The sequence below is a fragment of the Vicugna pacos genome, chromosome 12, assembly GCF_048564905.1.
Source record: "Vicugna pacos chromosome 12, VicPac4, whole genome shotgun sequence".
NCBI classification, from domain to species: Eukaryota; Metazoa; Chordata; class Mammalia; order Artiodactyla; family Camelidae; genus Vicugna; species Vicugna pacos.
The window spans coordinates 3,543,708-3,562,520 of NC_132998.1; the positions used below are offsets into that span (position 1 = coordinate 3,543,708).

General features: G+C 34.1%; 1 long non-coding RNA gene across 1 annotated transcript in view; it reads right to left on the bottom strand.

The window, feature by feature from the left end:
* Positions 1-18,813, bottom strand: part of LOC140700350 (uncharacterized) — a 269,795-nt gene that overhangs the window by 164,435 nt on the left and 86,547 nt on the right. Inside the window, exon 5 of the long non-coding RNA XR_012078768.1 lies at positions 5,997-6,053. This is a non-coding gene — a long non-coding RNA (uncharacterized lncRNA). The remainder of the gene's footprint in view (positions 1-5,996; positions 6,054-18,813) is intronic.

The window sequence follows — 18,813 nt, forward strand, 5'->3', positions numbered from 1 at the left end:
CTAGTTCATTCTCTACATTTGTGAGGCTGACTCATTTTTGTTATATTCATCAGTTTATTTTTTTAGATTCCACATATAAATGATAACATACAGTATTTGTCCTTCTCTGCCTGACTTATTTCATCTGCCAGGTCTATCTATGTTGTTTCAAATGCCAAAATTTTATTCTTTCCTATGGCTAAGTAGTATTCCATTATATATGTGTGTGTGTGTGTATACTATTCCTTTTTTATCTTCTTTAGACATTCATTTTTTTGTTTTTTTCATTTTTCAGTTTTATTAGGTAAAATTAGGTAAAATGTTACAATTTGACTGCACATATACAATACCTTGCATGTAAATACATATACACATTATACTGCACATATTTTTAAAAGTTACATATATGTACTGTTCATTGTTTCTAAGAATGTTTAGAGCTTTAGCTTTTTAAACTTACATAGTTATCAAAGGAATAAAGCCAACCACAAAATAAGAATTGATTCAAAAAGATACATACACCTATTAACAGCAACATTATTTATAATTGCTATGATATGAAAGCATCCTAAGTGCACATCAATAGATGAATTATCCATTCATTTGTTGATGACAATTTAAGTTGCTTCCATATCTTGACCATTATAAATACTGCTGCTATAAACATTACGGTCCATATATCTTTTTTGAATTAATGTTTCCATTTTTTTCAGATATACACCCAGGAGTGGAATAGCTGGATCATCTGGTAGTTCTATTTTTAATTTATGGAGGAACTTCCATACTGTTTTCCACAGTGGCTGCACCAATTTATATTCTCACTAATAGTTATACTGAGGTTCCCTTTTCTCCACATCCTCATTAACATTTTTTATTTGTGGTCTTTGTGATGATAGACATTCTGTCAGTTGTGAGGTGATATCTCATTGTGGTTGTAATTTGCATTTCTCTGATGATCAGTGATGGTTAGCATCTTTTCATGTGCCTATTGGCTGTCTATATGCTTTCTTTGGGAAAAAAACCTATTCCACTCTTCTGCTCATTTTTTAATCAGGTTATTTGCTATTTTGATGTTGAGTTGTATGAGTTATTTATATTTTTTGGATATCAACCCCTCATCAATCATAACATGTGTAAATATTTTCTCCCACTTAGTAGGCTGTCTTTTCATTTTGTCAGTGGTTTCCTTTGCTGTGCAAAAACTTTTAAATTTAATTAGGTCTCATTTGTTTATTTTTGCTTTTATAAAATCAGAAATGAAAAGGGAGAAGTTACAATCAACACCACAGGAATACAAAGGATCATAAGAGACTACTATGAGCACGTATATGCCAATAAAATGGATAGCCTAGAAGAAATGAACAAATATCTAGAAATATCTAGAAAACTCTACTAAGACTGAACCAGGAAGAAATAGAAAATATAAAAAGACCCATTACAAGTAATGAATGAAATTGAATCAGTAATAAAACAAAACAAAACAAACAAACACAAATATCTCCCAACAAAAAAAGTCCAAGACTTCGCAGGTGAATTCTGCCAAACATTTAGAGAAGAGTTAGCACATATTTTCTCAAACTATTCCAAAAATTGCAGAGGAAGAAATGATTTCAAATTCATTCTACAAGGCCAGCATCACTCTAACACCAAAACCAGACAAAGATATACTCCCTTCAAAAAAATAAAATATAAGCCAGTATCTCTGATGAACATAGATGCAAAAATCCTCAAGAAAATATCAGAAAACCAAATTCAACAATACATTAAAAGGATCATAAAAGGATCATGGTCAAGTAGAATTTATCCCAGGAAGGCAAGGATGGTTCAATATTAGCAAATCAATAAATGTGATATACTACTTTAACAAACTGAAGAATAAAAACATATAATCATCTCAGTAAGTGCAGAAAAAATTTTTGACAAAATTCAACATCCATTTTATTACAAAAGCTCTCCAAAAGTGGATATAGAGGGAACATATTTCAATATAATAAAGGCCATATAAGCCCACAGCTAACATCAGACTCAATGCTGAAAAGCTAAAAGCATTTCCTTTAAGATCAGGAACAAGACAAGAATGCCCATAGTCACTACATTTATTCAACATAGTACTGGAAGTCCTAACCAAAGAAATTGGACAAGAAAAAGAAATGAAATTATCGGCTTTTCATTTTGTGAGAAAAATAAAATTGGGTTTGCAGACTTACACTCTGAAAACTACAAAACATTCCTAAAAGATATTGTAAGGAGACCTGCATGAAGTATATCTGATGCATGTAGATTGAAAGAGTTCATATTGTAAAGATGGCAATACTCAAAAGTGAGCTACAGATTTCATGATTAATGTGTTCCAAGTATTATACTGCTTTTATTGTAAATAAAATTATTTTCTTAATTTCCATTCAGTTTATTCATCACTGCTAGAATTACTACAAATCATGTGAGGCATAAAATACACGTGGCACAGAGCACCAGTGTGAAACCAGAACAATAGTGAAAATTTCAGAAGTGTATAATTTTTGCCTTTATACCTGATACTGTCAGGGAGAAAGAAATTTTCCTCTACCCTTCTAAGCTCATTGGCTGGTCTAAGAATTAAATTGACATGAGACAGATTAACAAGGTAAAATTCAACAAAATTTTAATAACGTGTATATATTGGAGGGATCCAGGAAAACTGAGTAATTTAACCAATAAAATGGATGAAACCCTTACTTTAAATGCCTTCCTCAGCTAAATTCAAAAGAAAATGATGAGGATAGTGGTTTGAGACTTCAAAGACGGGGAAGGTAATTCACACAGAAATGGAAAATCAAATGTTTGGTAAACAAATTTTGCTGAGCCAAGCAGAAACAATGGCACACAAAGTGAACTGTGATCTCTAGGCCCTGCTGAGTTTCCCCCACCCTACCTAGTCAATATTCTTTGCAAATATCTCTGGTGATAGCTCTATTCTGGAAACAGATCCTCTATCTAAATTTGTTTAGGCAATTAAGAGAGAGATAACACAAAAAAATTTTGAGTCCTCTGTTTCTTAAAAATAATCAGCCTAAATTAATACTCATGTCAAAAACAAATTTTGGGAGTGTCAAATTTTGCTCCCCTACAATACAAATACCAATATATTTCATTAAAAAACTACACACAGCAGAAAGTGAAATTTCACCAATATATTAAGAAAGAAGAAGAAATTTATGAATAAATCTATTGAATAAAATATTGTGTATTTGAATCTGGACCTTCTCTTCATAAACTGGGTATTATTTATTTTCAGAATCTATTAAAAGCCATCTGTCACAAATTTTTGAAATCTGAATGACTAAATACTAAAAGCATGAAACACAAACACAAGCACTGTTCTTATAAGAAATTGAAAAGACCTAAAATTAACATTTGAACATATATATGTGCATAAATAGATAGACAAAGATAGATTTTAAATGCACCAATTTACTCTTTTCTATTTTGAAGGTGGGGCAGTGGCTAGGCAACATGAAAATGGAATGGAGTAAAAAAGGAGAGACAGAATTCTACTGTCTTTACTTAATTCTCAGTAATAACAGATGCTGGACAAAAACATCTGGAACCAGCACCCTCAAACAACACAGACAGTTTTTATCTGACTTCACTATGGTTTAGTCAGACAAGAACTTAAGTGCTATTGTGTTTCCTGTGTTCAGAGGGTTCAAAGTAAACAATTTCTTCATTGTTAAATAAATTTAATAAAACTGCGTAAACAAAGTGAGAAACTGACAAGGAAAAAAAATCATCTCAAAACTCTTTGGCAAGATAAGATACATTATGACCCCATCATGGATTTAATATCTCAGACAGATAGTGGTGGAAATCGAAGTGCCATTAAACACTGAATTTTTAAGACATAGCCATGCTATATCCTTTGGTGCTAATGCACTATATTAAATTCACAATCCCCCTTAATGGTCTCTGAATTTCTCATTTCCTTTACACAGTGGGGTAGTATTATTTTTGCAGTTCTATTATGAAATAGAACTCTGGATACAAAAAAATATGTGCTTGTAATTTGCATTTTTTGCTGTTATTTAAAATAGACATAAAACAGTTAAACTATTTTCTTGAACCAAGATTAAAAAAAAAAAACAAAACCAGAACTGCTCTCCTTTTTCTATATTTTCATCAAACGTAAGCTATATCCCATTTAAACACAGCTGCTGAGATTATATTTCACTTGGTAGGTACTTATTCAAATGTTCAACTTTTTCACTCCTAACTTAAAACTTACTAAATTATTTTTATAAATAAAATTGTTTTGATTTTTATCCAGATTCTCATGATAGGGGTCCTAAATTTCTAGCTAGCATTGTAGTCTATCAATATCAAATGTTATTATCCAAATAAATCAAAGAGAAAAGTTATGAGTTGTGTGTACGAGGCCAGTGAGCCTGTGTGATAGAGGTCAGCCTTTTTGGCTGACAGAGAAGGGTAAGGAGTTGGTCTGTAGAAGCAAATGGAGGACATCCTTCACACAATGTTTGCTGATGTTGTCACAGTGATGCAAAGAGCCAATTGATCAGGCTACTGACTCCCCAGCTGCAGTCAGAAAGCTTCATAACATACATAGATCAAAATATACTTCTTTGTGCTTCCAAGGTTTGAGAGATCTTAGTGAAATATTTTTTCCTATTTTTATGGGTTTTATTTTGTTGGAATCTGCCACAATCTCTAAATGAGAACAGCATTAGATCTAGAGCATAAAGTAAACAAAACACATTTCCCAAAAGCTCACTTTATCTCTGTCATGTAAACAGACCTGATGGGCTTCCTATATAGCCCAACAATGATCTTAAATTCTTATTTTGATATCTTGCTGCATATAGTTTTAAGAGGAAGATTTTAAGTCACATAAACATGAAGGAAGTGAGCATGTCTATTAAGAATTTCAAGTTAAGTTCAGCCACCGTTCTGCCAACACACACACACAGACACTATAAAAAAGTTTAGTTTGGGCTTGAAATCTACTTTACTTTTATTTTGTAATTTCTCAAATTATTGTAATATGTAAAACAAAATTAGGAAATTAGGCTATGGCACGATGCTCTACCTTGCACTTAATATGAAACATAACATTAAAGAATTGTCATTGGATTAACTGGGATGTTCAGATTTAAGCACCTGTGGATCTGATTAGGAAACAGCTATATTCATTCCAGTGTACTGGAGAAAATGTATCTACTTTTTGGATGAACCCAAATAATTAGTACTTTTTTTCTTTTTATCTGTACTCCCTCCTGCTAACTTTGAAAAACAAAAATTTCCAACCAAATCAGTAGCAGATGTTCTCCCTCACTTCTAACTGGTAGAGCAGTCCAATCCTAGAAATAATGTAGTTTCATGCATTTTTTCCCTCCATTGGCCAGTGGTCTCTTTCTGTTGTTGAATTAGAATCCACTCTTTCTTTGAGGGCCTATTCATATCTCTAATGCCAAAATGTGAATGGTTTATAATAAGTAAGGGCAGGGTAGTTATTCTACAACTGTTCTCATTTATTTAGAAATGCCATGCATGTAAGAAAAAATACCAACCTTGGACAATATCACTGCCTTCCCCACAGCCCCAGATCCATTATGACCAATGAGCAACTGTGCGAATTCTGCTACCGTAAGCAATCTGTTCTAGTTACAATCATGGACATTCTGTTCAGTAACAGGAACGCTATGTCCATTCCCTCCAGCAACTGGCCGTGCTCTTCAGTCTAGTTGTTTTTTATAATGCAATCTCCTGAAAATACTGCTTGGTTAAAACAAGAAAATAAACAGATATTTAACGTGTAGATGTTTGTTTGCAGTTGCATCATGGATTAGAAATAAAATCAATAAGCTATTATACAGAAGCATCTAGCAAAAGAAACCAGAATGTGTAAACAAATGTGAATCAACTATCAAAAGATGACTTGAGACGTGGGAAATACTACCTCATGGTTATAGGATAGTTTGTTTTGGGTAACGGATAAAATGGAAATAAAACAAATAAACATGTACCTTTTCAGAGGGAAGACGCAATTCCATTTTTTTTCTTTTTATTCCAGAAGGAAGGAGCTGTGAGGGGAAAGAACATAAAGCAAACTGTTAACAACGTGCATAAAAACTGTTATAACTTCAACAGAACACTTTTGAATTATGGTTTCCCACAGACCCCAGAAAACATGCTACTTGATAAGACTGCTTTTATTTATGCACTGATGTACAAATGCGTTATTAAAATTGTTGTAATTATTGAAGAAGTTAAAAAGTCAGACAGGGTTCAAGGACTGAGTCAGTCTCCATGGGTCTCCTATGTTTCTGCACATCATGTGAGCAAGACATTGTGTCCTTTGTCATCTCTTTAAGAAGTATATAGCAAACAGCTTTGGAAGATAGAGTCTCCCTCCAGAGTCAAGGACAGGCTACTTACTCCACAGTGTAATAAAGAGAATGCCTTTCCTAAAGAGCAAAGGACAGGACAGCTTACTGCCCATTATAAAATATTTAGGTTCCTTAAGCTTAGTGTTGCTCTCCTATAATGTAACACGTTATACTGTACAGGTGCCATATGGGCCTTTGTATGTCATATGGTAAGAACTGGAATTGAGGGAATTAATGGAAAGTTGCTGACATTCTGGCTACTCATATTTTTATAAGTAATAAATTCAACATTATTTTTGACATGAGTCTAGTATTTTCCACCAGCAACGAAAATGTAGTAGGCTGACTTGTTAGCTTGTCTCAGAACCTTCACAGTTCTTGACAGGGAAGGTTTAGGATTAGGGTTACAAAGAGGAGATATAGTAGTGTCATATTTGGGGTTGGGAAGGCATCATAAATTAGTGACTTCCTTAAGATGGGCAAGATATGTCCAGCTAAATCTCATCCCCCCCCCCAGGAAAATACATGTATGCAAATGATTCTTACAAACATGTATTTTATTGCACATTACATTTTCCCATGCTACCCTCTAAACAGAGTTACTCCTTATCATCTAGTAGCCAGAATGTAACTGATTCCAGCTCACTTTTGCTTTAGTCTTTCAGAATTAAGAAAAAGTGATTAAAAAAGAAAAAGAAAAGGCTTGTGGAAGTGAAGCCGGATACCCTTACTTGAAGGGAACAAGTACGAGGAAGTCAGTGGTAAGGCAAGCTAACAGCTGTTCATGTTCACCCAGTTTGTTCACTGAGAGAGTACACAGTACATGCACCTGGCCTAAAGGGAAGCTTAGATCCCAGTAATCCTGGAGTTTAGGAAGTTTACAATTAAGTATTTGCAGCCATACAAATACATTAAGTCTGCATACTAAAGCCACAAAGTAGACGGTCTTATTATATAGCTGATAAAGTCGAAGCTTAGGAAGATTAAGGAAACATATTGAAGGCTTTTCTTATGTTTTGTAAAAGGAGGGGGCAAGATGTGGTCTCAGATTAGCTGTATTTCAATTCTCATGCCTTTTGTCACTACTGAATACTTTTTACTGTAAGCGTAAGAGCAGAGGGCAGCAGGGGCTGATTCAGACGCCCTTCTGCCAGATTCCCAGCCGTGGCACAGCGCAGAGCAGCTGTAGCACAGCCTCGCAGGTACATTCAACATCAACATATGCCATGTCCTGCATGTGGACATCTGGCTCCTCCACAAAAAAAGGATAACAAGGCATAAAATGCCCTATTCAGCATTGTAACGTAAAGAACTGAGCTTGGGAACAAACATTAACCGTCTTTGGGATTCCCTCAAATAGTTCCATAAAAAAACTAGCCTTTCTATAATTATTGGCAAGAGAAAAAACAGTGTCTTGCTACTGTTTTTTTGACTCTGGTTTTAGCCCTCAATTCTGAAGGCTGGGGAAACAAGGAGTGATATCTGTGGGGTTTTTTCTGTCTTCTCTAATTGATCATAAGCTTTTAAGTACAGGGGTCATGTCTTTTTCATCTCTATTTTCCCAGACTTTATTTCAATGATTGTCACATAGCAGCTGCTAAATAAATATTTAATGACCTAATGGATGAGCTAATGAATAATGATAAATGAAATTTATAAAAATTAATCAAAAGAGAAAGTAAACTCTGAGGGACAATAAGAGCAAAGAAAATGTTTATTGACAGTAAAGATGTGAGGTAGAAAGAAACAGGAAGCAGTTGTTTTCCATAACCCCAAAGCTTAATATGCTTAATATAACCCCAAAGCTAGTTAAAAACTAATTTCAAATACTTTAAAAATGATTCAACTTTTGGTTGAGAGAAAACCCAAGAAGATAAAGGCCTTCAGAAAAGGAATATTAAGTTACTACATTTTCTTGCTTATCGAGTCACTGATCATGTTTTGCAATGCAAGAGATATTCTTAATGATGTAATTACACTGAGCACATCACTTATTTATTATTTCAATTAGCGAGTCTTTCAACAAGCATAGACTGGTCTATGAGCTGTGCTATCAGCTGCTTTGAAGAGGCTGTGCTATGTGATTATATAAATGTAAATGGTCATGAATTACCACATAGTCTAGTGGAGAAGACACTCAAACAGTAATAATACCATATCTAGGGTAATGACCAAGATGCGCTTAGAGGAAAGATGTGGCACCAGCACATCCTGGTGGATCAGAAATGGCTCTCAGATGAGATGATACTGGGGATGAGTCACTCTCCTCTCAAGAGACAAACTGTGTTAAGCTGACCTGACTTGTCCACCTACACAGGTTCGTATCAAAATATCTTCATTTCTCCACGAGGGACTCTATTCAGGAAAGTATTATAATCCCCGTGGCCCCTCCTCATCCTTCTGTCAGAGCATGTTCAAATTATTTTATCTTTGTAATTCTCACAGCAATTTTACAAATATGTATGTGCTGGGACGGGGACAGACAGGCGGTAGGGATTAATACAGACCTGAAAACAAACAAGGAAAAATGCAGTAATGTTAAATGACTTGTTTAAATCTGAACATCTACTAAATCCAAAAGAATTCATTTGTCTTAAAAATTGGTGCATATAAATTCTACATGATAGATTAGACCATTGCTTTTCAAATTAATCTTTCGAAGTCTAGACTTCCAAATGTATTTGAAAAGTCAATATAGAGGATGATGGGTTCGGAGAGCAGATAAAAACCCTGGCCTCCTCACTTCTTTGACCTGAGCTGTCCCTCCTTTTATCTGTTTTCTACATTAGTTTACTTTTTAAGATTTCATAAAAATACATTATCAATGATATCCACAGCTTAAAATCTACTTTAGTCTGCACAGAGGATCTTTCTCCACTGTCACACACCCCTGAAAATTTTTCTCACCCTAACATTTTCCTTTCCTGAGCAAATAATATGGATTTTTCAATAAACTCTGTTAACTACCTTTGAGTAATTAAGCAGTGACCACAATGAGACCTCAAATATGTGTGTGTGTGTGTGTGTGTATAATGCTATGATACCTCCATCTGTGGACGCTATGATACCTTCGTGTTTGTTTCTGTCGTATTCAAATTCCCTATAATACGTTGCCACTTCATCTTTCAGCATGATGCACACCAGTTGTAAAAGCAAGTAGACCAAGTTCAGGTCAGTCCGTTCAGTTCAATTCTGACCATGTGACACAAATTGACACTTGGTTTAGGAAGACTGAAATACATGACAACACAAATTTTCAACTTGGAAAATCTCAGAGAAATAGCAAGTCATATTAACTTGTAGGAAAAAAATGTATTATTTTCTCATTTCCAGTCAACATTATATAATTAATGCATCTTTAAAATTTTTACTTAATAAAACTGATCATCAAAAATGTATAACAAAAGGGAAAAAAAGCCTGCACCATTTAGTTTACCTTGCAGTGTATTCACAGTTAAAAGAACTAGATACAATAAAGTATATAACTAAGGTTGTTTTTATTTTGTAAAACATTATTTAGGTTGAAATTTTAACTTTCATGTTCTTTGTTGGCATTAAGTATGACACCCTTTTGAGAATCACAAGATTTCTTTTTAATGCAATAGGTATTAAATTTTCCCCTTTGATATGAAAGAAAAAAATGTTGTTGACCAAAGGAAGATATGGTGGATAGACTGAGAAAATATATCTTTTCTAAGATGTTCTCAATGAAAATATTTGAAAGGCTTTGTGTAATTTTTTATTTACGAGAGAATAGTAAAATAATTTACATATATTCAAGGACATCTGTCTTATTACTCATGTACATCCTGCTTTATAAGAGAAGAAGCTGAGTATTTTAAGTATCAGGAGGTTTATAGTTCAGAGATAATATCATAGTAAATATTGCTATTCTTTGAAACACAATATACAACTCTAACACCACAATGTTTCCTCAGAGAGTCAGTCCAAGAACGCTGCCAGAACCCGTCAACTTTCCTCCAAAACTGTTGCATTAAAACTCTAGGGAATACTGTTTATGTAGATATGAAAAATAAATAACAAATTAAATTAGGCATTTAACCACTCATCATTCATTTTCAATAAAAAATTCCAAGTAATTACTAAATCAATAATTTTTAAACACAGTATTATATTTTAGCTGAGTTAAAGTTGTTTTTACATTTTAATTTTGAATTTCTAGTGGTTCAACTTTAGGATAACATTCAAAAGCTCTTCAAAGCCAATATCTTCCATTTCTTTACTTCTTTCTAGGCAAATTGATCAGTGGTGTTTTGAGGACTGGCTGTGTGCCCAGTTTCCACAAATGCCAAAGACTTCTGTGCACCAAGTTAATTAAAATTGACTGCTATTTTAGGCAGAAGAAACAGGCAGAATGCTGGATGGCTCTAAAGAGTAAACAATTTAAGCAAACAGAATAACCTGCCTTCAAGCAAAAGAATAAAAATAGTTTATTATGTTGCCTTTACTCAAAAAAGAGGCTTTAAAATGTCAGTTTTAACTGAAAATGTGAAATATATACCTGAATCAAATAGAAAATTCTGTACTAGTCATAGAAAAATAATAAAAAATATGCAAACCATCACTTCACAAAATTTGTAAATTAGACTTTTTGACCAGTGTTCTAAGCAAAGGTTTGTTTAGATTACAAATATGTACTAAATTAATTTTACTACTGTTTACAGCAAAGATATATTTCCCAATGTTATCCACATAAATGTCATCAATTCACATCTAATTCTGGTGCTCAGGAAAACTATAGCAAAAAAATTTTAATATAGTAAATTGGGTTTGAAGAAGGAACTGAATTTTAAATAACATTGTCTAAATGCTTTTAGAAATCATCTAGACTCTATTGCATTAAAGAAAGTTACCAGCTTACCCATTTAATGTGTGACATAAACATGGCTTAATAAGCTGAGACTTGATCCCGTATTTTGGTCACTTTTTAGTCAGGAAATGGAAAGCTGCTAACATGTACTGACAGAGTCTACTAACTGGCAGGCACACACCAGATATAGCATATTTAATATATATTATTTTTAATTCTCACCATAATACTATGAAATAAGTATGTATATACTATTCTACAGATGAAGAAACTGAGAAACAGAAGAAACAGTCATAATGTAGGAAGACCATTAGGATTATTTTGAATTAATTAATTTTAATTTAATTATTTCATGAATTGTGAGTTTTGATGAGCCCTTGAAGTTTGCTCAATCTGTTCTTTTCAAATTGTTTAACTATTAGATATGTAGAACAAATTCTTATTTGGAACTTTGTCAAGATCCAAGGTGTTTTAAAATGAGCTTGAATAAAAACTACAAAATCACACACTGATACTTAAGCATTTTCCTGAGAGAAAGTTACCTCAGCTTACACCCAGTTTATATACATGTCAACCAAACTTGATTTTCTGATTTCCATGAGAATATAAAATTAGACTCTACATATTATGAAAGGAGGACTCAAAATTATTGGGTTGCAAAAGCGATAGTACCACAAGAGTGTCATACCAATAGAAGAAAAATATTTTTAAAAAGTCAGTAACCTCAAAAGACATGAGATACTGAGGTCCTTCTGATTTAAAGTTCATTGTCTAACATGTCTCCACAGGGCATACCTCAAGTAGCTATCTATTGTATTCTTACCTCACACAACCCAGTTTCCGAGATGCGGTGGGTGGGCGTGGCTAGTGGATGGACAGTTGTGGGCTGCCAACCCTCACTATTATTTCCTCTTTTTCTCCTCTGGCCACATTTCAGCCCACTACACTTCCATTTGCCTTTCCACTACTGAAACTGCCCTACTTGAAGCAAGTGCTTCCTAATTGACCACTATTTTTTTTATTATTCACCAAATACTTCTGAGCACTTTTTGATGCAAAGTATTATGTTAAAGTATATGCAATACATTGTTGACCAACAAAGGTGATAATGATAATAATTATAATATTTATGTTATTCACTAGCCAGCATCTTTAGAAACACACTTGTAGTCAAACAAATTCGGTTTTAGTTAACTTGCTGCAGTAAGAAAGAACTTAATCCAAGGCTATGGAGATTTCTCAGAAAAGGGGAGTTTGCAGTAACTTCTTACAGGGTTTGAAATTTTCCTGGATGTCTGAAAAGAGAAATTAAGGAATTGGAGGCCTGGATTAGATTTGTTAAGAGGAAGGGTCAATTTGGATATTTACCTTAACAATTACTATCTAGGAGGTGGAAGAACTAAAAAGGGACTAAAGTTACCCTTAGTAAAGAAACAATAATGATCCACTTTAGCCAGAAGAAGGCTTGATATTTTTATAGATATGGAGGGCCTTGTCCTTGCCTTGTTCCTATTTATGTCTGTTCTGAGAAAGGTCTGTTTATGTCCTCCAGTTATCACTTGACAATTTCACAATAATAACTAATGTATTTTTCAGCTGTTTACTATATGCCTAGCATTATTCTGAACACTTGTGTTAAAAATTTTTATGAAGATCAAAATTAGGTAAGATAAACATAGCTATTTTTCTATTTTCAAATGAAAAAGGCAAGATAGAGAAAGAATCAGCAGTTTGACCAAGGTCACATAGTGAGTAGGGGACAGAGCTAGACCTGCAGTCTTAACTTCTGAATGCTACAAACATCAAGGCTACATCATGGAAACGTGGTGACCTATCACACATTACATTAGACTCTTTAAAAGAAGTTGACCTCTCGCTCACCACTTTTCTTCTTAAAATTCCTTCCCTTGGCTTTTTTTTTTTTGGGGGGGGCTGGATAATATGTTAGTTCTATTTTTATTTTTTTAAACATTTTTTATTGATGTATAATCATTTTACAATGTTGTGTCAAATTCCAGTGTAGAGCACAATTTTTCAGTTATACATGAACATATATATATTCATTGTCACATTGTTTTCTCTGTGAGCTACCGTAAGATCTTGTGTATATTCCCCTGTGCTATACAGTATAATCTTGTTTATCTATTCTACAATTTTGAAATCCTGTCTATCCCTTCCCACCCTCCACCCTCTTGGCAACCACAAGTTTGTATTCTACGTCTATGAGTCTATTTCTGTTTTGTATTTATGCTTTGTTTGTTTTTGTTTTTGTTTTGTTTTTAGATTCCACATATGAGTGATCTCATATGGTATTTTTCTTTCTCTTTCTGGCTTACTTCACTTAGAAGGACATTCTCCAGGAGCATCCATGTTGCTACAAATGGCATTATGTTGTCATTTTTATGGCTGAATAGTATTCCATTGTATAAATATACCACCTCTTCTTTATCCAGTCATCTGTTGATGGACATTTAGGCTGTTTTCATGTCTTGGCTATTGTAAATGATGCTGCTATGAACATTGGGGTGCAGGTGTCATCCTGAAGTAGGGCTCCTTCTGGATATATGCCTAGGAGCAGATTCCTGGGTCATATGGTAAGTCTATTCCTAGTCTTTTGATCCTTCCCTTGGCTTTTGTGACATTCTTCTCCCCTTGTTCTTCCCTCACACCATACCACCCCTGATTAATCTCTTTGGCTGGATATTCTTTCACAGACTGTTTTTTTTAATACATCTCCTATCATAATCAATTTCTTGGTTTTTGTTTTTCCTTACTCTGTATATTCTTCAGAAGCAAACATATATATACACAGAGTTTCAACTACTCTAAATACCAGTGGTATCCAAAGCTATATCTTCTGTTGTCTCTCCTAATTCCAAACCATAATTTTAATTATCTAGATATTTCATAATGACATTTCATGCTGACACTAAAATCAATTTATCTCTACTCCTACTATGAATGTAACACATTCTGTAATAATCTCCCACTTAGACTATTGAAAGATTCTTATTACTGATCTTCCTACTTTCAGTTTTTCTCATTCCCTTTCTTTTTCCTTCTGTCTTCTTTACACTGTATACAATAGAAACTATGAAAAACATAAAGTCAAGAATATTCCTTACATATAGCATCATTTACAGTAACTTCAAAGCAAATGAAATACTTAATATAAATCTACCAAAGCATGTACTGTATTTGTATGCTAGAAACTATAAAACACTATGAAAGAAATCCAAGAAAATTAAATAGAGAGCCACACACAGAACAATGAAACAGATTAGCAAACCTGGAGATAGACCCACAAAAGTATGCCCAATGATTTTTGGTAACAGTACAAAAGCAATTCAGTGTTATGTTATCTTTGCCCTGATGGAATCACCAAGTCTTTTCCAGAATGGTAATGAATTATATCTCTACATATATACCATATGTATATAACTTTTGAAACTTTTAAATAGTCTCAGTTTATGAGCAAATATAATTCTAGCTTTAGGATTGAGAATAACCATTCCACTGGTGTGGTCAACATTCTATCTTAATATCTCCTTGTTCAAATGAAGATTGTCTCAATATTATGTTTTTGAGGAAAATACTTTGCCCAAACACGGGAAAAAAAGAAAACTGGATATATATTACAAAATCTAAGAGATGGACTGGAATTCAGAAATCTTCGAGCTCAGACCATTTATTCTAATATGACAATAAACAGAAATATTCCAAATCATTCTTACCTGAATTAAATTTGAGTTTACTCATATTAAAAGACTGTACTTTCAAATCTAGGCAAACACAACAACCTGCACATTGATTTGAAGTGTTTCTTATGAAAATTCCCCACCTTCATCAGCAGCAATACCTATAGGAGAAAGTAAAGCAGGTCTGTGCACCTCCACATTATTCCCATAATGCTGTCTCCCAGATACAACTCCCAGTGGGAAGGAAGCCAAAGGAGCGCACATGTTCCTAGTGTTAAAACCTACGTATCATGCTTACCCCGCATCCCCATCACTAGAGCTACGTATTAGCTTGTAACCAGGGAAAGCTGCCTGGCTTACCATTTCTGAGGTTACAATAAAAAATTATCCATCGTATTTTCTGTATAGACCACCGGTATAGACCACCAGGACTATTCCCAACACGCCTTGCATATTTTTATCTCATTCACAACCTGAAAACCAAGTCTGCCTGATATGTCATCACTAATTCAACACTCTTATCCTGTTAAGCCTCTGTATGTTGGTTTCCTGCCTCGTCTCATACCCACAGCAGATCACATGATCTTTCCAATGTGCACCCTAGAACTCACACAGTCAATCATCAGTAACAATATCTAAGTCATTAGTGTCTTTTTGAATTATTTTCTTCACTTCCTCATTTTAATTGAAATTTTGGCTTTAATCATATTGTATCTCTTGCAACTCTCTCTGCAGTGGCCCTCCCACCTCTCATGTCCTAAGTACTTTGAATCACATGCCCTTATGTTTTATTATCTTCTATTTCTCCTTGTTTCAGTCATGTATGTATCTTTATGCAGCATATTTATGATGACTGCTTTAAAAATCCGTTTCTACTAGCTCCACGTTTTTTTCATGATTATGGATTATACTGTCCTGTTTTCGTATGCCTAGCATTTTTTTTTATTAAAAGCAGACCATTGTGTAGGATATCCAGAGGGAACTCTAGTGCAAAAAGACACATGTACCCCAGTGTTCACAGCAGCACTATATACAATAGCCAAGACATGGAAGCAACGTAATTGTCCATTGACAGATGACTGGATAAAGAAGTTGTAGTATATTTATACAATGGAATACTACTCTGACATAAAAAATAATAATAATGCCATTTGCAGCAACATGGATGGACCTAGAGACTGTCATTCTAAGTGAAGTAAGCCAGAAAGAGAAATATCATATGATATCACTCATATGATAAAATCTACAAAAAAAAAAAAAAAGGACACTATGAACTCATCTACAGAGCAGAAACAGACTCACAGACATAGTAAGTAATGTTATGGTTACCAGGGAAAGGAGGGTAGAAAGGGATAAAGGTGGAGAGTTTGAGATTAACAAATGTTAGCCACTATGTATAAAAACAGATTTTAAAAAAGTTTCTTCTGTATAGCACAGAGAACTATGTTTAATATCTTATAGTGGCCTTTAATAAAACAATATGAAAATGAATATATGTGTGTATATGTGTGACTGGGACATTGTGTTGTACACCAGAAACCAATACATTGTAACTGACTGTACCAATAAAAAATTAAATTAAATTAAAAAAATAAAGGTTATGATAACTTCTTTGGAGGGAAAGAGAAAATGGAAGATGACAGTGGTCCACTGAATCACTGAATGTTTTCATTAAAAACATTGATTTAAACGTTTTTAAAAATGGGCAAAAGATCTGAACAGATACTTCTCCAAAAAACACGTATAGATTGCAAATAAGTATGTGAAAAGATGCTGTATATCACATGTCATTAAGAAAGTAGAAATCAAAACAACGTTTTTTTATTCAAGTATAGACAGTGTACAATGTTGTGTTAATTTCTGGTGTACAGCCTAGTGATTCAGTTATGCATATATATGCATAACTTTTCATATTCTTTTTCATTATAGACTATTACAAGGTATTTGCAGATACTAACTACTATATATAAAATAGATAAACAGAAAGGTCCTACTGTATAGCACAGGGAACTATATTCAAAAGAACACCTTTTAAATGGCTAAAATCGAAAACATGGACAACACCAAATGCTGACCAGGATGTGGAGCAACATGAATTCTCATTTACTGCTAGCAGGAATGCAAAATAGTACAGCCACTCTGGAAGACCATTTGGTGGTTTCTTATCAGACTAAACATATTCTTACCATATAACCCAGCAATTGTGCTGCTTATTACTTACACAAGTGAGTGGAAAACTTAAGTTCACACAATAACCTGTACACGAATATCTATAGCAGTTATATTCATAATTACCAAAACTTGGAAGTAATCAAGATGTCCTTCAACAGGTGAATGGATAAAGAAACCATGGTACATTCACACTATGGAATAATATCCAACAAAAAAGAAATGTGCTATCAAGGAGGAGGAGTGTATACTGTTAAGTGAAAGAAGCCAACCTGAAAAGGCTCCATACTGTATGACTCTAAGAATATGACATGGAAAAGGCAAAGTTATGGAGACACTAAAAAGATCAGAAGTTGCCAGAAGTTTAGAAGGAGGGAGGGAGGGATGAATATGAGGAGCATAGGAAAATTCGTAGGGCAGTGAAACTAGTCTTTATGATGTAATGGTAGACACATGTCATTATACATTTGCCAAAACTCACAGAACGTACAACACAAAAAGTGAACCCTAAAGTAAACTATGAACCTTAGTTAATACTGCATCAATGTTTGTTCCTTAGTTGTAACAAAAGTATCACCCTAATGCAAGATGTTAATAGCAGGGGAAACCGTGTGTGGGGTGGGGCATTAAGAGGATACATGGGGACTCTCCATACTCTTCATTCAATTTTTCCATAAATATATAACTGCCCTCAAAAATAAAGTCTGTTAATCAAAAAAAAAAAAAACCCAAAACACAGACAATTGTGAATTTTCCATTTTGGGGTACTGGATTCTGTTCTGGCATGCTGTTAAGTTACATGAAGTCTGATTTCTTTGATACTTACTTTTTAAAATTTGTTACGGTGAGTCCAGAGTAGTCATTAGTTTAGAGCTAATTTAAACCACTAGTAACATAATACTCTTCTGAGAATTCTCTCTTGTGCCCAAATTATTACAATGATTTTCCTTCTGGTTCACTAGAACACAGTCTTTTCCTAGATTCCTGTGAGGTCTCGGAATTGTTCAACCTTCTACGCAGAGGTTTATGTAGTTTCCTCACGTGCATATCAGTACTCAAAGACTAAAGAGGCTTTGTTTATTAATTCTCATGGGATTTTTCTGGGCTATCTTACTATGCTTATATTCAGATTTCATATTTTATTTTTACAGAGGTTATCACTCTTTAAGAGTCACATCATTATAGAGGAGTCCCAGTTCTAACTCGCCAATTCATGTAGGTCCAAACCTGATTTTCTAAAAAAGTAAAAACAGATCACTAGTCCCAACCCTCCAACAAAATAAAGCAGAAACAGAAAATTTTAGGGCTAGCTAAAGCTGAATCTATGATTGCCCTGGGAGAATTTACTAATCTTTATAATCTAGGAATCTAGGGTTCTTAATGAGTGTGTTGGAAACATGTACGTTCACACCTACTGTTTTGTCTACAATGAAAATCTGTCGTTCAGTGTGGCCACCGTCGTGCATGATCTGAGCCAGATCTGGAGCACTGGCTGCCTCACCTGACACTTTTATGTATGGAGGTGGCTTCTTTCCTTAAACCTCGTGAGCCAAACTCTCCTAGCTTTAAACTCATCTGCAGCTTCCTCACCTCTGTCAGCTTTCACAAAATTGAAGAGTTAAGGCCTTACTCTGAATAAGGCTTTTGCTTAAGAGGATGTTGTGGCTGGTTTGATCTTGTATCTGACTTTCTTCTTATCAGCCATAAGGCTGTTTTGCTTTCTTACCATTCATGTGTTCACTGAAGCAGCACTTTT